Genomic DNA, 23,808 nt, shown 5'->3' with positions numbered 1-23,808 from the left:
TGATTTATAAACAACAGAAATTTATTTTTCACAGTTCTGGAAGCTGAAGTCTGAGAGCAGGGTGCCAGCATTATTATGTTCTGAAGAGGGCTCTCTTCCAGGTTGCATATTTTCATTGTATTCTCACATGGCAGAAAAGAGAATCCAGAGAAGCTGGATTCCCAGTTTAAATACCTACTAGCAGTTGATAAGCCTTTCCATTTCTCTATATCCTTGCTAATACTTAGTATGGTCAGTCGTTTTAACCTTAGACATTCTAGTAGGTATATAGTAATATCTTATTGTGGTTTTAATTTGCATTACCCTAATAACTAATAGTGTTGAGCATCTTCTCATGGAATTATTTCCCATTCATATATCTTCTTTACTGGTGTCTGTTAAAATTTAGCTCATTTTTAAAGAATTGGTTAGTTTAGATTTTATTACTGAGTACTAAAGATTATTTACATATTCTAGATGATAAAGGATTCTAGAAGGCTTTATCAGATGGACCCTTTGTAAAGATTTTCTGTCAGTTTATGACTTGTCTTTTTAACATTTTTACAGTATCTTTAGAAGGGAAGAAGTTTTTAATATTGATGAAGTCCAATGGATAAATTTTGAATTTTATGGAATATGCTTTTGGTGTTATACCTAAGAAAACATAGCCTAACCCTAGGTCAAAAAGATTTTAGGCTACATAATTTTCATGAAGTCTTAGAGTGTTAAGTTTTATAACTAGATCTATCTTCAAATTTAAGTTTATTTTTAAATATAAGTCAAAGATGTGAATCAAAGCTCAATTTTGTTGCGTATGGAGATCCAAATGTTGTTCAAGAACTTTTTTTTTTTTTTTTTGAAGACTACATAACTCACTAAATTGCTTTTTCACCTTTGTCAGATTGCAAAGACTTTCTACGTGTGGGTTTATCTGGAAACTCTCTTCTGTTCCATGAGCTATTTGTGTAATTTTATGACAATACTAATACACTGTCTTGATTAGTATATCTCTTTAATACTCCTTAAAATCAGGTATTTTTATTTCTCCAACTTTGGTCTTTTTTTTCAAAGTTTTATTTTTCTGGTACTTTCACATTTCCATATGAATTTTAAAATTAGCTCATAAATTTTGTACAGAAAAAGACTGCTAAGATTTTGATTTTGATTACACTTAATCTATAGATTAATTTTAGAAGTATTGATATCTTAACAGTATTGGGTCTCTGACTCACAAGAAATATATATTTCTCTATTTATAAAGCTCTTTCTCTGAGTAATACTTTGTAGTTTACAATGTACAGATCTTGAAGATGTTTTGTCAAAATTGCCAATAATTCTTTCACATTTTTAGTGCTAATCTAAACATTATTGTTTTCAATGTCAAATTATGATTGTTATTCCTAATATAGATACATGTGATTAAATTTTGAATATTGATCTTGTATCATATAACTTTGATACATTCACATATTAGCTCTAAAACTTTTGTAGAATTCATTGCATTTTCTACAAAGATGATTATGTTATTTGCTAAGAAATACGGTTTTACTTCTTTTCCAATCTGTATGTCTTTTTCTTGCCTTATTGAATTGGCTAGATTCTTCAGTACAATGTTAAATATAATTGATGAGAGCAGACATCCTTGCCTTGTTCCTGACCATAGGATGAAGGCATTCGGTCTTTCACCGTTAAGTATGATATGAGCTTTAGGATTTTCATAGATGACATTCATCAGATTAAGGAAGTTTCTTTCTATTCCTAGTTTGTTGAGAGTTTCCATCTAAACATGGATGTTGGATTTCTTCAGATACTTTTATGCATATTTTGAGATAATCATGTGGGTTTTTTTGTTTAATATGATGAATTACACTGATTTATTTTTTACTGTTAAATCAAATTTGCATTTCTAATATAAAACATACTTGGTTATTACGCATTGTTCTTATATTTTGTTGAATTTGACTTGCTTTGCTAAAATCTTATTTACAATTTTTGCATTTATATTCATGAGTTTTATTTTTTGTAACATAATTTTATGGTTTTATTATCATGGTAATGCTGACCTCATTTGATGAGTTGAAAAGTATTCTCCCTTGATTTTTTGAAATAGTATGAGAGAAAATGATGTTATTTTTCTTTACATGGTAAAGATAAATTAATGTTGCAGATGTATGTAAGGTTGCTATTTGGCTGACCTTAATATTGGGAGACTTTTTTTCTAGATTATCCAGATGACTCTAATGTAATCAACAGATTCCATAGAAGTGGAAGGAGAAATAGGAAAAATCAGTGTGAGTGTGATGTGCTGTGAGACTCAACTGACCATTGCTGGCTTTGAAGATGGAAGGGAGCCGTGAGCCAAATAAGATAGGCAGCCTCTAGAAGCTGAAAAAGGCAAGAAAATGGATTATCTTGAGCCTCCAGAAATAAATCTAGCCCTGCCAACACATTGATTTTAGTCCATGTCAGACTTCTGACTTACAGATTAGTAAAATTATAAACGTGTATTGTTTAAATCACTAAGTTTGTGGAAATTTGTTATTGAAACAATAGAAAACTAATATAGCAGAATTCACCAATGAAGAATTATTAGCTAGTCATTTTCTTTGCACGAAGCTTTTAAATTTCAAATTTAATTATTTTAATACATAAAGCTCTATTCAAGTTGTCTATAATTTCGTCTGTGAGCTTTTGCAGTGTGTCTTTGAAGCAATTTGTTGATTTCATCTAAGTTGTTGAATTTATTGGCATGAAATTGTTCATAGTATTCTCTTGTACTTTTTTTAAAAACATTAATTATCAGTCTCTGGGATACATGTGCAGGACGTGCAGGATTGTTACATAGGTAAACCTGTGCCATGGTGATTTGCTGCACCTATCAACCCATCACCTATGTTTTAAGTCCCACGTGCATTAGCTATTTATCCTGATGCCCTCTCTCCCATCAACCCCCTGACAGGCCACAGGGTGAGTTGTTCTCCTCCCTGTCTCCATATGTTCTCACTGTTAGCTCCCACTTATAAGTGAGAACATGTGCTGTCTGGTTTTCTGTTCCTGTGTTAGTTTGCAGAGGGCAATGGCTTCCAGCTCCATCCATGTCCCTGCAGAGGATATGATCACATTCCTTTTTATGATTGTGTAGTATTCCATGGTGTATATGTACCATGTTTTATTAATTCAGTCAATCATTGATGGGCATTTGGGTTGATTTCATGTCTTTGCTGTTGTGAATAGTGCTGCAACGAACATATGAGTGCATGTATCTTCATAATAGAGCGATTTATATTCCTTTGGGCATATAGCCAGTAATGGGATTGCTGGGTCAAATAATATCTCTGGTTCTAGGTCTTTGAGGAATTGCCACACTGTCTTCCACAATGGTTGAATTAATTTATATTCCCGCCAATAGTGTAAAAGCATTCCTATTTCTCCACAGCCTCACCAGCATCTGTCGTGACTTTACTTTTTAATAATTGCCATTCTGACTGACATAAGATGGTATCTCAGTGTGGTTTTGATTTGCATTTCTTTAATGATCAGTGATGTTGAGCTTTTTTTCATGTTTGTTGGTTGCATAAATGTCTTCTTTTAAGAAGTGTCTGTTCATGTCCTTTGCCCACTTTTTAATGGGGTTGTTTGCTTTTTTCTTGTAAATTTGTTTAAGTTCCTTGTAGATTCTGGATATTAGACCTTTGTCACATGGATAGATTGAAAAGTTTTCTCCCATTCTGTAGGATGTCTGTTCACTCTGATGATAGTTTATTTTGCTGTGCAGAAGCTCTTTAGTTTAACTAGATCCCATTTGTCAATGTTTCCTTTGTTTCAATTGCTTTTGACGTTTTTTTGTCATAAAAGCATTGCCCTTGTCTATATCCTGAATAGCATTGTGTACATTTTCTTCTAGGGTTTTTATAGTTTAGGATTTTACATTTAAGTATTTAATCCATATTGATTTAATTTTTGTATAAGGTGTAAGGAAGGGGTCCAGTTGCAATTTTCTGCTTAAGGCTAGTCAGTTTTTCCAGCACCATTTATTAAGTAGAGAATCCTTTCCCCATTGCTTGTTTTTGTCAGGTTTGTCAAAGATCAGATGGTTTTAGATGTGTGGCCTTATTTTTGAGATCTCTATTCTGTTCCATTAGTCTATGTCTGTTTTTGTACCAGCACCATGCTGTTTTAGTTACTGTAGACATATAGTATAGTTTGAAGTTGGGTAGCGTGATGCTTCCAGCTTTGTTCTTTTTGCTTAGGATTGTCTTGGCTATAAGGGCTCTTTTGAGGTTCCATATAAATTTTAAGGTAGCATTCTCTAATTCTGTGAAGAATATCAGTGGTAGTTTAATGGGAATAGCAGAGAATCTATAAATTACTTTGGGCAGTATGGACATTTTCATAATACTGATTCTTCCAATCCATGAGCATGGAATGTGTTTCCATTTGTTTGTGTCCTCTCTTACTTCCTTCTGTAGTGGTTTGTAGTTCTACTTGAAGAGGTCCTTCACTTCCCTTGTTAGCTGCATTGCCAGGTATTTTATTCTCTTTGTAGCAATTGCGAATGGTGGTTTATTCATGATTTGGCTTACTGCTTGTCTATTGTTGGTATACGTGTAGGAATGCATGTGATTTTTGCCCATTAATTTTGTATCCTGAGACTTTGACGAAGTTGCTTATCAGCTTAAGTATCTTTTGGGATAAGATGATGAGGTTCTTTAGATACAAGATCATGTCATCTGCAAACAGAGACAGTTGGACTTTCTTTCCTCCTATTCGAATACCATTTATTTATTTCTCTTGCCTGGTTGCCCTGGCCAGAACTTTCAATACCATTTTGAATAGGAGTGGTGAGAGATGGTTTCCTTTTCTTGTGGTGGTTTTCAAGGGAAATGCTTCAAGCTTTTGCCCATTCAGTAAGATATTGACTGCAGAATTATCATAAATAACTCATTATTTTGAGGTATGTTCCATCAATACCTAGTTTATTGAGAATTTTTAACAAGAAGGGTGTTGAATTTTATGGAATGCCTTTTCTGCATCTATTAAGATAATCATGTGGGGTTTTTTTCAGGAGCTCTTGCAAGGCAGGCCTTGTGGTGAGAAATTCCCTCAGCATTTGCTTGACTGAAAACGATTTTATTTCTCCTTCACTTATGAAGTTTAGTGTGACTGGATAAGAAGAGCTGGGTTGGAAATTTTTTTCTTTAAGAATATTGGCCGCCAATTTCTTCTGGCCTGTAGAGTTTCTGCAGAGAGGTCCACTGTTAGTCTGATGGGTTTCCCTTTGTAGGTTATCTGGCCATTCTCTCTGGCTGCCCTTAACATTTTCTTCCTTAATTTCAACCTTAGAGAATCTGATGATTATGTATCTTAGGGTTGATCTTCTCATGGAGTAGCTTACTGGACTTCTCTGAATTTTCCAGACCTGAATGTTGGTCTGTCTTGTTTGGTTGAGGAAGTTCCCCTGGATAATATCCTGAAGTTAAGTTTTCTGACTTGGCTCCATTCTCCCTGTCTCTTTTAGGTACTCTAATCAGTCATAGTTTTGGTCTTTTTACATAATCCCATAGTTCTCAGAGTTGTTTGTTAGTTCCTTTTCATTCTTTTTTCTCTACTCTTGTCTGCCTGTTTTATTTCAGCAAAATAGTCTTCAAGCACTGAAATTCTTTCCTCTGCTTGGTCTATTAAGTTATTGATACTTGTGGTTGCACTGTGAAGCTCTCATATTGTGTTTTTCAGCTCCATCAGGTCATTTATGTTTCTCCCTAAAATGATTATTCTGGTTAACAGCTCCTGTAATGTTTTATCATGGTTCTTAGCGTCTTTGCATTGCATTAGAGCATGCTCCTTTACCTCCGCAAAGCTTATTATTACCCACCTTCTGAATCCTACTTCTGTCAATTTATACATCTAAGCTTCTGCTCACTTCTATGCCCTTGCTGGAGAAGCGTTGCCATCATTTAAGGGAGAAGAGGCGTGCTGGATTTTTGAGTTTTCAGCATTTATGTTGTTGTTGTTGATTCTTTCCCATCTTTGTGAGTTTGTCTAGCTTTGATCTTTGAAGCTACTGACATTTGGATGGGGTTTTTGTGGGGACTTTTGTGTTGGTGCTGTTGTTGGTGCTCTCTGTTACTTTACTTTATTTATTTATTTTTTAACAGTCAGGCCCCCTTTCCATAGGGTTGCTGCAGTTTGCTGGCAGCCCACTCCAGACCCTATGCACCTGGTCCCTTCCACACCTGAAAGTGTCACCAGTGGAGTCTGCAGAACAGCAAACATGGGTGCCCACTCCTTCTTCTGTGATCTCTGTTTCAGAGGGGCACCAACTTCATGCTGGAAGGAATACTCTTGTATAAGGTATCTGGCAACTCCATTGTGGGGAGTCTTACCCAGTCAGGAGGCACATGATCTGGGGTCCACTTAAGAAAGCACTCTGGCTGCCTCTTGGCAGAGGGGTTGTGCCATGCTGGGGAGAATCCCACTGATCTGGGCTGCCTGGATTCCTTAGAGCCAGCAGGGAGAAAGACTAAGTCTGCTGACCCACAGAGGCCATGGCCACCCCTTTTCCCAGAGGTTTTTTCCCAGGGAGATCACAGTCCTGCCCTAAACCCCTGGCTAGAGTTGCTGAAATTTCTACAGGGAAGCCTCGCTCAGTAAGGAGGGCTAGATCAGGGTCTGGCCTAAAAAGGCAGTCTGGCCATGATCTGCCACAGCTGCTGTTCTGCACTGTAGGGAATTCCTCCTGGGTTCAAAGCGTCCAGTCTCCCTGGAACCAGCAGGGAGAAAATGGCAGACAGAAGTTTCAGTGATGGCTGCCACTCCTTTCCCCAGGTGCTCAGTCATCTTAGGCAGCAGACAGCTTCCCTCCCTCAGGGAGCGCAGCCATCTTAGGCGGAAAGCAGCTACAGTGATGATGGCCACCCCTCCTTCTTGGACCTGGGTAGTCTTAGGTGTCTCCAGTCAATTGGCCACTGAGAATCTGCACAGCTCTGTGCTTGGGATTCAATGCCTTGGTGGCATGGGCTCACAAGTGGGATCTCTTGATCCTTGGGTTGCACAGATCCATGGAAAAAGTGTGTTATCCTGGGCATGGGAGCATGACCACTCATCATCTGTCTTCACTGGGGTTGGGAGCTCCTCTTGCCCCATGTGGCTCCCAGGTGGGCCGTTGTACCACCCTGGTTTTCCTCACTCTTGGTGAGTCACGCCAACTGCCTAGTCAGTCCCAATGAGAGAATATGGATACCTCAGTTGCCAGTGCAGGATTCACTCACCGTTTTCATTTTTCTCAGTGGGAGCCTCCGACTGCAGCTGTGCTGTTTCTAGTATTTCATCTTGACCCCTCCCCCAATATCCTTTTAATTTTTCTAGACTCTGTAGTGATGTCTCCTCTCTCATTCATGATACCAGTAATTTGTATTTTCTCTTTTTTCCTGATTATTCTGGATAGATAATTATCTTAAAGATTTTATCAAAGAACCATTTTTTAGTTTCTCTTATTTTCTCCATTGTTTTTCTCTATTCTATTTCAGTGATTTCTGCTCACTTTTTCAAATTGAGATATAATTCTCAGACTGCAAAGTTCACCTTTCAAAGTGTATAATTAAATAGTTCTCAGTATATTCACAAAGTTGTACAAGCATAACCACGATCTAGTTCCAGAACATTTTCACCACCCCAGATAGAAACCCTGAACCCATTAAAAATCACTCTCCACTTACCCTCTCCAAGTCCCTGGCAAACATTATCCACATTTGTATGATTTGCCTATTCTACACATTTTACATAAATCAAACCAACCAGTGTGTGGTCTTTTCTGATAGGTGGCTTTCACTTGGCATGTTTTCAAGGTTTATCTATGTTGTAGCATATATGAGCATTTAATTATTTTTTTATGGTTTCATAATGTTTCATCTTATGGATATACCACAATTTGTTCATCCATTCATAGTTTATGGAAAGTTTGGTTATTATTAGGTTATTATTAGGACTAATGTAGCTATGTAGATTAATGTAAAAGTGTCTGTGTCAATATATAATTTCAATTTTGGGGGGTATTTTCTTTAGGAGTGGAATAGCTGGGTCATATGATAACTCTGCTTTATTTATTTATGTATCTACTTTTACAAATCACATACCATGCAATTCACCTATTTAAACCATAAAATTTAATAGCTTTTAGTATAGTAATAGAAGGGGAAACCATCATCAAAATTAATTATGAAAAATTTCAACCCAAAGAAAACTTTAACCATCACCTTTGATGTTTATTGTGGGTATTTCATATAAATGAAATAGTACAATGTATGATCTTTGTTGTCTAGTTTCTTTCACTTATAATGTTTTCAAGGTTCATCCATGTTGTGCTAGGTATAAGTACATTATGTCATTTTATTGGTGAATAATATTCTACTGTATGGACATACAATATTTTATTTATCTTTTCATCACTTGATGGACATTTGGGTTCTTCTACTTTTTTGTTATTTCAAATAAACCTGCTATGAACATTCATATACAAGTATTTGAGTGAACATATATTTTATTTATTTATTTATTCATTCTAGAAATATACTGATATGTTTTGGCCGTGTTCTCACCTAAATCTCATCTTGAATCCCCAAGTGTTGTGGGAGGGACATGGTGGGAAGTAATTGAATCATGGGGGCAGGTCTTTCCCATGCTATTCTCGTGGTGTTGAATAAGTCTCACGAGATCTGATGGGTTTCAAACCGGAGTTTCCTTGAACAAGCTCTCTTCCCTTATCTGCCCCCATGTGAGGCATGCCTTTCACCTTCTGCCATTCTGAGGCATCCCAAACCATGTGGAAATGTAGGTCAATTGAACCTCTTTCTTTCATAAATTGCCCAGTCTCAGGTATGTCTTTACCAGCAGTATTAAAACAGACTAATACATACACCTAAGAATGGAATTGCCAGGTTATAGTGTAACTCTATGTTTAGCTTTTTGAGAAGTTCTCAACCTGTTTTCCAAAGTGGTTTTTCAGTTTTACATTGTCACCAGCAATATACAAGGGTTCCAATTTCCCTGCATCCTAATGGACATTTATTATTGCCCATCATTTTTATTGTTGCCAACACAGGGGGTGTAGAAGTTATATCACTGTGATTTTGATTTGTGATTCTCTGGTTAATAATTATGTCAAGAATATTTTTGTGTTCTTATGGGCTGTTTGTATGTCTTGTTTGGAAAAGTATACATTAAGATCCTTTGCCCATTTTTAAATTGAGTTGTTTTTTATTGTTCAGATATTTGAGTTTATTGTTGAGGTATATGAGTTTATTAAATATACTTAATACTGACCCAATATCAGCTATATGATTTGTAAATGTTTTACCCCATTCTGTTGGATGTATTTTCACTTTTTTAAAAATAGTGCCCATTGAAGAACACATGTTTTTATTGTATGCCCATTGAAGAGCATATGTTTTTAGACATTTTATGAAGTCTGTGTTTTCCTTTAGGTGCTTGTGCTTGCAGGGTAATAGAGTTTTACACCTATGTTTTTTCTTTCAAGAGTTTAATAGTTTTACCTCATTCATTTAATGTCTTTGAACCATTTGGAATTGATTTTTGTATATGGTATAAAGTAGGTGCCCAAATTCATTCTTTTGCATATAAATATTCATAGTCCCCATAGTTCCCTGCTAAATTTTCTTGACACCCTGGTAGAAAATAAATTAAACAGAAACCTTTGGTTTTATTTCTGGATTCTCAATTATATTCTACTGATCTACATGTCTGTTCTTATACCAGTACTAACATAGTGTTGATTACTGTAGCTTTGCACTGAATTTTTGAATCATTAAGTGGAATTTCTCTAATTCTGTTCTTTTTTTTTAAGATTTCTTTATCAATTTTAGGACTTTTACACTTCCATATAGATTTCAGGGTCTCCTTGTCAGTTTCTGCATAAAGGAGAAATCGAATTTTGATAAGGATTATATTGAATCTTTGGATTCATTGTGGGAGTATTGCCATCTTTACAACATTAAGTCTTTGGATCCATAAGCACAGGATATCTTTCCATTTATTTAGATCTTCTTTAATCATTTTTCAAAATATTTACTAGTTTTCCAAGTATAAGTTTTGTACCTTAAAAAATTCCTAAGTATGTTATTTATAATGCTATTGAAAATGGGATTTTTTTTTTTACAGAGTCTTGCTCTGTTGCCTAGACTGGAGTGCAGTGGCACAGTCATGGCTCACTGCAGCTTTGACCTCCTGGGCTTGAGAGGTCTTTTTACCTCAGCCTCCAGGGTAGCTGGGACTACAGGCACATGCCACCATGCTCAGCTAATTAATTTTTAAATTTTTAGTACAGACAAGTTCTCACTATGTTGCTCAGGCAGGTCTTAAACTACTGAACTCAAAAAATCCTCCCACCTCAGCCTCTCAAAGTGTTAGGATTGTGTAAGCCACTAGATAGGGCACGATTAACTACTGCATATTGTTCTTGTATCCTGCCACCTTGCTGATCTCATGTATTAGCTCTCATCATTTTAAGTAAATTTCTTTGGATTTTCTGATGGAAGATTATATCATTAGCAAATACAAATAGTTTTATTTGTTCCTTTACAATCTAGATCATTATTATTTTGTCTCCTTGCCTAATTGTCCTGGCTAAAACCTACAGTACAGTGTTAAAGTTGTTAATGGTGGACATCAATATCTTGCTCCTCATCTTAGAAATGATGATCTCAGTCTTTCACTATTAATTATGATGCTATATATAAGGAACATAAAAATTACAAGGAAAAAAACAAACAACTTCATTAAAAAGTGAGCAAAGGACATAAACAGACATTTTTCAAAAGAAGACATACACGCAGCCAACAATCGTATGAAAAAAAGCTCAGCATCATGGACCTAAAGCACAATGAGATACCATCTCACACCAGTCAGAATGGCTATTATTAAAAAGTCAAAAAATAACAGCTGCTGTCAAGGTTGTGAAGAAAAAGGAACACTTATAAACTTTTGGTGGGAGTGTAAATTACTTCAACCATTGTGGAAGACAGCGTGGTGATTTCTCGAAGATCTGAAGGCAGAAATACCATTCAACCTAGCAATTCCATTACTGGGTGTATACCCAGGAGAATACAAATTGTTCTATGTTAAAGACACATGCATGTGTATGTTCATTGCAGCACTATTCACAATAGCAAAGACATGGAATCAGCCTGAATGCCCATCAATGATAGACTGGATAAAGAAAATGTGATACGTATACACCATGGAATACTATGCAGCCTAAAAAGGAACGAGATCATGTCCTTTGCAGGGACATAGATGGAGCTGGATGCCATTATCCTCCACAAACTAACACAGGAACAGAAAACCAAATACCACAAAAAATCAAACACCAGAGAACCAAATAAAAGGTTCTCACTTATAAGTGGGGAGCTAACGATGAGAAAACATGAACACATCGAGAGGAACAACACACACTGGGACCTACTTGAGGGAGGAGGTTAGGAGGAGGTAGAGTATCAGGAAAAATGACTAATGGATACTAGGCTTAATACCCGGGTGATGAAATAATCAACACAACAAACCCTCATGACACATGTTTACCATGTAGCAAACCTGTACATGTACCCCTGAACTTAGAATAAAAGTTTTAAAAAAAATTGTGATACTGTCAGTTTATGGTAAATCTCATTTATCAGGTTTAGAAAGTTTTTATCTATCCTAATTTTATTACATATTCTTATCATAAAAGGGTGTTTTTTGCCAAATGATTTCACGCATCTATTGAGAGGGTCACGTGGTTTTTACCCTTCAGTCTATTCATATGGTGTATTACATTGATTTATTTGTGTATATTGAATCAACTTTGGAACCCTAGGATAAATAGCACTTTTTGATGTAGTATAATACTTTCTGTGTGTTGCCAGATTTTGTTTGCTAGTTTGTTTTTTGAGGATTTTTGCATCTGTATTCATAAGTAATATTAGTCTGTGGTTTTCTCTTCTTGTGATTTTTTTTTTTTCTGATTTTGGTACCAGGGTAAAATTGGCCTTGTAGCATGACTTCGGACTAGAGAATTTTATAAGGGGTAAATACTTGTTTATATTATTTAAAACTGCCACTATGACTGAAGAAAATAATCCTTTTTTTTTTTTTTTTTGCTGACTTAGTATGTATTCGATATACACAAAACTAATAATGTACCATGAAATGTAGTATATATTACATTTGATTTTTTAAAAAGGAATTTTCATGTCAACTCAATTTGAGTAGCTATTAAACTGTCATTCAACATAAGCAAATCAATAGTACTTCATGATATATAGCTAACGTACATTCCTGCAACTATGTTTATTGCATTCATCTTATTTATTCAAATTTTCCAGGACCCAGATAAAGAGATAATTCTACTTGCTAGGTATAGGATGCATTATATCTTCTTTTTTATTTCCAGTTTTTAAGTTCAGGGGTACATGTGCAGGATGTGCAGGTTTGTTACATAGATAAATGTATGCCATGGTGGTTGGCTGCATAGATCATCTCATTACCTAGGTATTAAGCCCAGAATTCATTAGCTATTCTTTCTGATGTTCTCCCTCCTTCCCTCCAACAGGCCCCAGTGTGTGTTGTTCCCCTCTCCCATGTGTCCATGTGTTCTCATCGTTCAGCTCCCACTTATAAGCGAGAACATGCTGTATTTGGTTTTCTATTTCTGCATTAGTTTGCTAAGCATAATGGCTTCCAAATCCATTTATGTCCCTGCAAAGAACATGATCGCATTCCTTTTTATGGATGCATAGTATTCCATGGTGTATACGTACCACATTTTCTTTATCAAATCTGTCATTGATGGGTATTCAGGTTAATTCCATGTCTTCGATATTGTGAATAGGCCTGCAATAAACACACACATGCAGGTATCTTCATAATAGATGAATAATCTTGAAGCCTGAAATAGCCATGCTGTCTTGGGTGATGTCAAAGAAAGACATTAATAGGGAGGGCAATGCCCATAAGAGTCTCATAATAAAATGGAAATAGTTTCTGCTGAATCATGCTACCAGGATAATGCTAAGGAAGATACAGTCACAAATAAGGAGCCTCATTTCCTCTAGAACTGATTTGAAACCACATGAGGAGCTACTGCGTTCTCTCATCATTGGACAATGCCCTATCAACAGCCCTCAACAGACCAACAAAGAGCTGCTTGATTTATAGATGGCACTTTCAAGGTGAATGAGAATTATTTTGTTTGGTAAGCCACCATTCCAATCAAATAAGTTGAAATAAAATTCGGTTCAGTGAGCTGATTAGCATGCTATTTTTCTGGCAGTGATAAAATATTTCAGCAATGGTAACAGCCCTTCTGTTCATTTTTTTACTGGCTCATGAGCAGTGACCAAGAGCCTGGCTATATAATAAGGCAAAGGGCAACAGAAAACTGGACTATTAAAGCAATGTTTGTATGAAACATTGATGGGAATTTGAGGGTTGCATTTAGGAAATGCAAGGTAAAAAGGGTTGACTGGGATATGTTGATGTCCATCAAAAAACAAAACAAAACGAAACAAAACACTTTCAGGCTTGGAATGTGTTAGAAATCAACAAGTGGATATTCTGGTATGTTCCCTTGAGGTAACCCTCTGGGTCCATGAAATAAGTGATATTGGCATGGGGGAACCCTCAATGCAGATATTAACTGATTCAGGCTAATAAGAACTCTTCTGTCTGCCAACAAAAGATGTAAAGACTGTAAATGACTATGTGGAAGATTCCCAGGAGAAAAGGCCCTGAACACAATTAGCAAGTCATGCTGATCCTTGCAGCACTGGGGGACTACAAGGTAGCCCTCACAGGAATAGACACTTTGGATTAGGCTTTACTTATCTATTGGTAGATGCAAATGCTCAGAGCGCTATAAAGAATCAGAACAGAAGACATTGCATCAATTTGGAGTGCCAAGTCACATTTCTTCAGGCCAAGGGACACACTGTATGATTCATAATACTCAACAATAGTCAATGAGATACTCTCCTTAAAGTAATAATTTGATAGAGAATTGGAATGATCAGTTTGAACACTGTTTATCTAAAATATTCAGAGGTATAGAAATGAAGGACTAATTACGTGCTCAAACATGTATGTGCTCACACACAACACGAGAAAAATTAAGAGAGTGTCCCCACTAAATAGATTCCTCTGCTTTTCTGATGGATGCTAGGAAGAGAAGATCCATCTGGTATGACTATGCTTTTTCCCCTTTCTTTTTCTATTCTTTATCTTTTTTCCCTATGTTATCTCAAACTTATTTTTCTTACCTAATGCAGTGGTAACAGGGCTGGTGCTGCAACTGCAAAAGCTAGAAGCAGGGATAATACCAAAGAAAAAAAAAACCTGTAACTATGTTTTAAAATATTTATCTCAAAATTCCTAAGGGCCTAATGGGGTGGGTTTTACCTTCACTCCCTTTGTAAAAATTGAAGTTAACAGTGAATGCATTGATAGTGGTAAAAACATCCTACTAGTTCTATATCTGTATGATGCTACCCTATAATCCTATACACGTGAGAGTGGACTGAGGGGGAAGAACTTGCTAGATGAATATTACTGCCTATAATCAAGACCAGAACAGTGGCCCAAAGTAAAGTCCCTTCCAAAGGTGGAAAATTTGGGATATAAATGGAGAGAAGGACAAAGAGTAGCTGAGTGTAAATGAATAAATAAATGGGTTTTATAATGGGATAAACCAATATTACATTAACACCTTGATATAGTTTGGCTGTGTCCCCACCCAAATCTAATCTTGAATTCTAGCTCCTATTATCTCCATGTGTAGTAGAAGGGACCAGGTGGAAAGTAAACGAATCATGGGGGTGGGTTTCTCCCATGCTTTTCTTGTGATAGCAAATAACTCTCACAAGATCTGATGGTTTTATAAAAAGCAATTCTCCTGCACACACTTTCTTGCCTACTGTCATGTAAGATGTGCCTTTGCTCCTCCTTTGCCTTCTGCCATAATTGTGAGACCTTCCCAGCCATGTGGAACTGTGAGTCCATTAAGCCTGTTTTCTTTACAAATTACCCGGTGTTAAGTATGTCTTTACTAGCAGTGGGAGAATAGACTAGTATAGTAAATTAGTATTGGTAGAGTGGGGTACTGCTATTAAGATACCCAAAAATGTGAAAATTATTTTGAAACTGTGTAACAGGCAGAAGTTGCAATAGTTTGGAGGGCTCAGAAGAAGAAAGAAAAATTTGGGGAAGTTTGGAACTTCCTACACACTTGAAGAGCTCAGAAGACAAGAAGAGGTGGGAAAGTTTGGAACTTCCTAGAGACTTGTTGAATGGCTTTGACCAATATGATATAGTGATATGGACAATGAAGTCCAGGCTGACATGGTCTCAGATGGAGATGAGGAACTTGTGGGAACTGGAATAAAGGTTACTCTTTCTATGTTTTAGCAAAAAGACTGGCAGCATTTTGTCCCTGCCCCAGAGATCTGTGAAACTTTGAACCTGAGAGAGATGATTCAGGGTAAATGGTAGAAGATATTTCCAAGCAGCACATTTAAGATGTGACTTGCATGCTGTTAAAAGCATAAAAAGCACTTTCTGAAGAGAAATTCCAGCCAGCTGCAGAAATTTGCATGAGTAATGAGAAGCCAGATGTTAATCACCAAACAATGAGAAAAATGTCTCCAGAGTATGTCAGAGGTCTTCACAGTAGCCCCTCCCATCACAGGCCCAGAGGTGTGGGAGGAAGAAATGATTTCCTGGGCTGGGACCAGGGTCTTGCTGCTTTGAGAAGCCTCAGGACTTGGTGCCCTGCATCCCAGCCATGGATAAAAGGGGCCAACATACAGTTCAGGTCATTGCTTCAGAGGGTGTAAGCCCCAAGTTTGGTAGCTTGCATGTGGCATTGGGACTGTGGGTTTACAGAAGTCAAGAACTGAAATTTGGGAACTTCCGCCTAGATTTCAGAGGATGTATGAAAACTTCTGGATGTCCAGACAGAGGTGTGCTGCAGGGGTAGAGCCCTCATGGACAACTTCTGGTAGGACAGTGCAGAAGAAAAACGTTGGATGAAAGCCCCCTCACAGAGTAGCCACTGAGGCACAGCCTAATGGAGCTGTGAGAAGAGGGCAACCATCCTACAGACCCCAGAATGGTGGATCCACTGACAGCCTACACTGTGCACCTGGAAAAGCCATAGACACTCAATGCCAGCCCATAAAAGCAGCTTGAAGGGGGGCTGTACTATGCAAAGACACAGGGGTGGAGCTTCCCAAGACCGTGAAGAGCCACCTCTTGCATCAGCATAAGTTGGATGTGAGAAATGGAGTCAGTCAAAGGAGATAATTTTGGAACTATAAGATTTGACAGCTCCACTGAATTTTGGACTTACATGGGGCCTGAAGCCCCTTTGCTTTGGCAAAATTATTTTCAATGGGGGGGGAACAGAGATAGGGTAAATATACCCATTTGAAATGGGTAAGTAACTAATAAGTAACTAGTAAGTAACTAAGTTGCTTTTGATTTTAAAGGCTCATAGGAGGAAGATACATGCTATGATGGTTAATACTGGGTGTCAGTTTGAATGGATTGAAAGATGTGAAGTAGGCCGGGCACGGTGGCTCAAGCCTGTAATCCCAGCACTTTGGGAGGCCAAGACGGGTGGATCACGAGGTCAGGAGATCGAGACCATCCTGGCTAACACGGTGAAACCCCATCTCTACTAAAAAATACAAAAAACTAGCCGGGTGAGGTGGCAGGAGCCTGTAGTCCCAGCTACTCGGGAGGCTGAGGCAGGAGAATGTCGTGAACCCGGGAGGCGGAGCTTGCAGTGAGCCGAGATCCAGCCACTGCACTCCAGAGCGAGACTCTGTCTCAAAAAAAAAAAAAAAAAAAAAAAAAAAGAAAGAAAGATGTGAAGTATAGATCCTGGGTGTGTCTGTGAGAGTGTTGCCAAAGGAGATTAACTTTTGAGTCAGTGGGCTGGGAAAGGCAGACCCACCCTTAATCTAATCAGCTGCCAGCATGGCTAGAATATAAAGCAGGCAGAAAACCATGAAAAGGCTAGACTGGCTTAGCCTCTCAGGCTACATCTTTCTCTGTGCTAAATGCTTCCTCCCCTCAAATATCGGACTCCAAGTTCTTCGGTTTTGGGACTGGCTTCCTTGCTCCTCCGCTTACAGATGGCCTGTTGTGGGACCTTGTGATCTTGTAAGTTATTACTACTTAATAAACTCCCATATATAAATTTATATTTATAATATATATTTATAATATATATATAATTATATATATATATATAAAATCAATTATATTAGCTCTGTCCCCCTAAAAAACCCTAATTAATACAGATTTTAGTAACAGGAGTGGTTCTAGAGAAACAGAATATTAAAGATGAAGTTCTCTCATTGGTTTTGGTGTTTCTAGAGTTGGATGCTTAATATGATTACACCCAAAAATGCTAAGGACTCTACTTCTAATAGCATGAACAACACTGATAGTCCTAGTGTGCACTGTTTAGAGAGTTATGCAAAATCAATGCATTTGACATTCCTGATTCACTACTTATGAGAGGCAAGGAATTTAGTGACTTTATACATAATACCTTTGACTATATGTGGAGAATCAAAGAAAACAATGAAGTTGGTTATTCCTATATCACTGGGAAAAGTGATCAAAAAAAATTATGAACTCAGGGATTCTAACTCTTGACTTCAGAAGCAGACACTGAGCCTCAAATATGCTAAAATTGCCCTAAGTGAGAGTCTTATCTCCTGTAGAGAAAGAGCTGAAATTGTGAAAAAACCAGACACAAGCTTTTCTCATGTGAGTGGCTGACCTGCAACGAAAGGTGCATGCACAGCCTTGTCAGGTGTCGACTGTTAAATTTAGGACATTGATTGGAAATGAATGGGACCCTGCAATTTGGAATGGGGACATGTGAGAGGACCCCAATGAAGCTGGAGACACTGGGACTGTAAACTCTGATATACCTTTTTGGCCAGAAGAAACAGCTTCTCTATCCCCAGTAGTGGCAACATCCCCTCTCCAACCCATGTTGCCATCAGCCTTTCCACCTTTGTCTGAGGAGATAAACCCTGCATTGCCTGAGGCAACAGTGATAGCCTCCCCTAAGGCAGTTGCCAGGCAAGATAATGTCGACTCTCCTCAGGAGCCGCTCCCAACACCCCTGTTTGTTTCTAGACCTATAACTAGACTAAAGTCCTGGCCAGCACCTAGAGTTGAGGTTCTGAATGTGACCCGTAAGGAGGTGCACTACACTTCAAAAGAACTGCTTGAATTTTCTAATTTATGTAAGCAGAAATCTGTAGAACAGGCATGAGAATGGATATTAAGGATGTGGGATAATGGTGGAAGGAACACAAAGTTGGATCAGACTGAATTTATTAATTTGGGCCCACTAAGCAGGGGTCCTGCATTTAATGTTGTCATTTGGGGAGTTAAAATAGGTTATAATAGGTTATTTGCTTGGTTGCTGAAACATGGATTAAAAGATGGCACACTGTAAGCCAAACTGGAAATGCTTGATATCCATTGGTTAATGCAGAGGAAGGGATCCAAAGGCTTGAGGAGATTGTGATGGTGGTGCAAATTAGTCACTTTAGACATACTAATCACACCTGGAAGGGTCCAGAAGATATGCCCTCGACCAATGTTTTGCAAAATAGATTTATGAGGGCAGCACCTGCATCTTTGAAGAGCCCTGTAATTGCTTTTCTCTGTACGTCAGAAGTAACAGTGGGAAACGCAGTTACTCAACTACAATATTTAAATACAGTGGGAATAACTGGATCCCAAGGTGGCAGGGACCACGTGGTGGCACTCAACCATCAAAGGCAAGGTGGGTGAAGCTACTAGAGTGGACAGTAGAGGCAAAGCAGCAATCAGAAGAGTCTGACTCATGTGGAGCTCTGGTATTGGCTAATTAATCATGGTGTTCCTAGAAGTGAATTGATAGGAAGCCTATGCATTCCTACTTAATTTATATAAGCAGAAAACTTTCAAGTCGAATGAAAAAAAGACTAATTTAAATTATAAAAACAGAGAATCACAGCCCCTTAATCAATTTCCAGACTTGAAGCAGTTGACAGACCCAAAAGCTCTTGAATGAAGTTGAGGCTGGGTTCCCTTGAAGTAGGATCCCACTACAGTACCAACAATTTATGTTGTTAATCTTTCTCCCATCCATCCCAAGGAGACCTCCAGCCTTTTACCTGGGTAACTGTTCTTTTGGCTCAGGTCCGACTTACTGTGGGTCCAGTGGGACCCCATCCTGCGGTCATTTCCTCAATGCCAGAATGCATAATTAGCAGAGACATACTTAGTAGCTGGCAGAACTCCCACGTTGACTGCCTGACTGGTAGGGAGAGGGCTATTATGATGGGAAAGGTCAAATGGAAGCCATTAAAGCTGCCTTTACCCAGAAAAATAGTAAATAATAATCAATACCACATCCCTGGAGGGGTTGTGGATATTAATGCCACCATCAGGGACTCAAAGATGCAGGGGTGGTGATTCCCACCCCATCCCCATTCAACTCTCCATTTGGCCTCTGCAGAAGACCGATGGATCTTAGAGAATGACAGTGGATTATCATAAGCTTTACCAAGTGGTGACTCCAATTACAGCCACTGTACCAGATGTGGTTTCATTGCCTGAGAAAATTAACAAGTCTCCTGGTAACTGGTATGCAGCCATTAACTTGGAAAATGCCTTTTTCCCTGTTCTTGTCCATAAGGCACACACAAGCAATTTGCCTTCAGTTGGCAAGGCCAACAATATACCTTTACTGTCCTACCTCAAGGGTATATCAACTCTCCAGTTTTGTGTCATAATCTTATTCAGAGAGACCTTGATTGTTTTTCATTTCTGCAAGATATCACACTGGTCCATTACACTGATGACATTATGCTGACTGGATCCAGTTAGCAAGAAGTAGCAAACACACTGGGCCTATTGGTGAGACGTTTGCATGCCAGAGGATGTGAAATCTGACTGAAATTCAGGGAGCTTCTACCTTAGTAAAATTTCTAGGAGTCCAGTGGTATGGGGCCTATTGATATATTCCTTCTATGGTGAAGGATAAGTTGCTGTATTTGGCCCCTCCTACAACCAAGAAAGAAGCACATCTCCCAATGGGCCTATTTGGATTTTGGAGGCAACACATTCTTCATTTGGGTGTGTTACTTCAGCCCATTTATCTAGTGACCTGAAAGACTGCCAGTTTTGAGTGGGGTCCAGAATGGGAGAAAGCTCTGCAACAGGTCCAGGCTGCTGTGCAAGCTGCTCCGCCACTTGAGCCACATGACCCAGCAGATCCAATGGTGCTTGCAGTGTCAGTGCAAGATAGGAATGCTATTTGGAGCCTTTGGCAGCTCCCCATAGGAGAACCACAGAAGGGATCTCTAGGATTTTGGAGCAAGGCCTTGCCATCTTCTGCAGATAACTACTCTCCTTTTGAGAGACAGCTCTTGGCCCATTACAGGGCTTTGGTGGAAACTGAACGTTTGACTACGGGTTATCAAGTCACCATGTGAACTTAACTGCCTATCATAAACTGGGTGCTTTCTGACTCATCTAGTCATAAAGTGGGTCATGCACAGCAACATTCCATCATCAAATAAAAGTGGTATATATGTGATTGGGCTTGATCAGTTCCTGAAGGCACAAGTAAGTTATATGAGGAAGTGGCTCAAATGCCTATGCTCTCCACTGCTGCCACTGTGCCTTCTCTCCCTCAGCCTGTGCCAATGGCCTCATGAGGAGTTCCCTATGATCAGTAGACAGAGAAAGAGAAGACTAGATCCTGGTTCACAGATGGTTCTTCACAATATACAGGCACCACTAGAAAGTGGAGAGCTGCAGCACTACAGCCCATTTCTAGGACATCCCTGAAGGACAGTGGTGAAGGGATATTTTCTCAGTGGGAAGAACTTTGAGCAGTGCACCTGTTTGTGCACTTTGCATGGAATGAGAAATGGCCAGATGTGTGATTATATACTGATTCATGGGCTGTAGCCAATGGTTTGGCTGGATGGTCATGGACTTAAAAGAAGCTAGATTAAATAATTGGTGATAAATAAATTTGGGGAAGAGGTATGTGGATGGACCTCCTTGAGTGGCCAAAAACTGTGAAGATATTTGTATCCCATGTGAGTGCTCACCAATGGGTGACCCCTGTAGAGAAGGACTTCAATAAACAAGTGGAGAGGATGACCCATTGTGTGAACATCATTCAGGCTCTTTCCCTAGCCACCCCTGTCATCGCCCAATGGGCCCATGAACAAAGTGGCCATGGTGGCAGGGATGGAGGTTATGCATGGGTTCAGCAACATGGACTTCCACTTACCAAGGCTGACCTGGCTATAGCCCCTGCGGAGTGCCCAATTTGCCAGCAGCACAGATCAACACTGAGCCCTCGATATGGCACCATTCCTCAGGGTGATCAGTCAGCTACTTGGTGGCTGGTTGATTATACTGGACATGTTCCAACATGGAATGGGCAGAGGTTTGTCCTCACTGGAATAGACACTTACTCCAGATATGGGTTTGCCTATCCTGCATGCAATTCTTTTGCCAAGACTACCATCTGTGGAATCACAGAATGCCTTTTTCACTGTCACAGTATTCCACACAGCATTGCCTTTGACCAAGCCACTTACTTTATGGCTAAAGATGTGTGGCAGTGGTCTCATGCTCATGATATTCACTGGTCTCATCATGTTCCCCATCATCCTGAAGCAGTTGGATTGATAGAACGGTGGAATGGTCTTTTGAAATCACAATGGCAATGCCAAGAAGGTGACAATACTTTGCAGGGCTGGGACAAAGTTCTCCAGAAGGCCTTATACACTCTGTATCAGCATCCAATATATGGTACTGTTTATCTCATAGCCAGGATTCATGGATCCAAAAATCAAGTGGTGGCGTGAGCCAAATAAGGAGACCCCAAGGAACTAAAGTTTCCATTTGATAAGAAATGCACCACTATGGAATTTTCCACCTGTTGTATATGAATTATTTCTCTAACAGAACAACTCCAATAAGGAAGATTATTTCTCAGTACCAGGGATCCTCCCTGATATGGCTTGGCTGTGTCCCCACCCAAATTTCATTTTGAATTCCCATGTGTTGTGACAGGAACCCAGTGGGAGGTAACTTAATAATGGGGACAGGTCTTTCCCATGGTGTTCAGGTGATAGTGAATATGTACAATGAGATCTGATGGTTTTAATGGGGAGTTTCTCTGCACAAGCTCTCTCTTTGCCTGCTGCCATGAATGTAAGATGTGACATGCTCCTCCTTGCCTTCTGCTATGATTGTGAGGCTTCCCCAGCCACATGAAACTGCGAGCCCATTAAACCTCTTTCTATTGTAAATTGCCCAGTCTCAGGTACGTCTTTTTTTTTCTGTATTTCTTCAAAAAAAAAAAAAGGGGGATACATATGCAGATCGTGCAGGTTTGATACACCGGTATATGTGTGCCATGCTGGTTTGCTGCACAGAGAACTTACAGGTATATCTTTATCAGCAGTGTGAAAACCGGCTAATACAGTAAATTGGCACCAGTAGAGAGGGGTGCTGCTGCTGTAAAGTTACCCCAAAATGTGAAAGTGACTTTACATCTGGGTAACAGGCAGAAGATGGAACAGTTTAGAGGGCTCAGAAGAGGACAAGAAAATGTGGGAAAGTTTGGAACTTTCTAGAGATTTGTTGAATGGCTTTGGCCACAATGATGATAGTGATATAGACAATAAAACCCTGGCTGAGGTGGTCTCAGAGGGAGATGAGGAACTTGTTGGGAACTGGGGCAAAGGTGACTCTTGTTATGTTTTAGCAAAGAAACTGGCAGCATTTTTCCCCTGCCCTAGAGATTTGTGAATCTTTGGGAGAGATGATTTAGGGTATCTGATAAAATAAATTTCTAAGCAGCAAAGCATTCAAGATGGTGACTTGGGTGCTGTGAAAGACATTCAGTTTTAAAAGGGAAACAGCATAAAAGGTTGGAACATTTGCAGCTTGATAATATGATAAAAAAAAGAAATTCCTATTTTATGAAAAGAAATTGAAGCTGGCTGTAGAAATTTGCATAAATAATGAGGCGCTAAATGTTAATCTCCAAAACAATAAGAAAAATGTTTCCAGGGCATGTCAGAGGTCTTCATGGCAGCCTCTGCCATCACAGGCCTAGAAACCATGAAGAAAAAGATGGCTTTGTGGGCCAGGCCCAGGGCCCCCCTTCTCTTTGCAGCCTAGGGACTTGGTACACTGCATTCCAGTCACTCAAGCCAGGGCTAAAAGGGGCCAAGGTATATAGCGTGAGCTGTTGCTTCAGAGGGCAGAAGCCCCAAGCCTTGGCAGCTTCCACATGGTTTTAAGGCTTCAGGTGCATGGAAGTCAAGAATGAAGTTTGGAAACCTCCACCTAGATTTCAGAGGATGTATAGAAATGCCTAGATGCCCAGGCAGAAGTTTGCTGCAGGGGTGGGCCTCTCCTGGAGAACCTCTGCTAGGGCAGTGCAGAAGAAAAATGTGGGGTTAGATTCCCCACACAAAGTCCCTACTGGGGCACCACCTAGGAGAGCTCCGACAAGAAGGCCACCAGCTTCCAGATCCCAGAAAAATAGATACATTGACAGCTTGCACTGTGGGCCTGGAAAAGCCACAGAAACTCAATGCCAGCCCCTGAAAGCAGCCAGAAGGGAGGCTGCACCCTGCAAAGCCACAGGGACAGAGCTTCCCAAGACCATGGGAACTCACCTCTTGCATCAGCGTGACCTGGATGTGAGACATGGAGTTAAAGGAGACC

The sequence above is a fragment of the Macaca fascicularis genome, chromosome X (genome assembly GCF_037993035.2).
Source record: "Macaca fascicularis isolate 582-1 chromosome X, T2T-MFA8v1.1".
Taxonomy (NCBI): domain Eukaryota; kingdom Metazoa; phylum Chordata; class Mammalia; order Primates; family Cercopithecidae; genus Macaca; species Macaca fascicularis.
Note: the sequence above shows the minus strand (reverse complement) of the source record.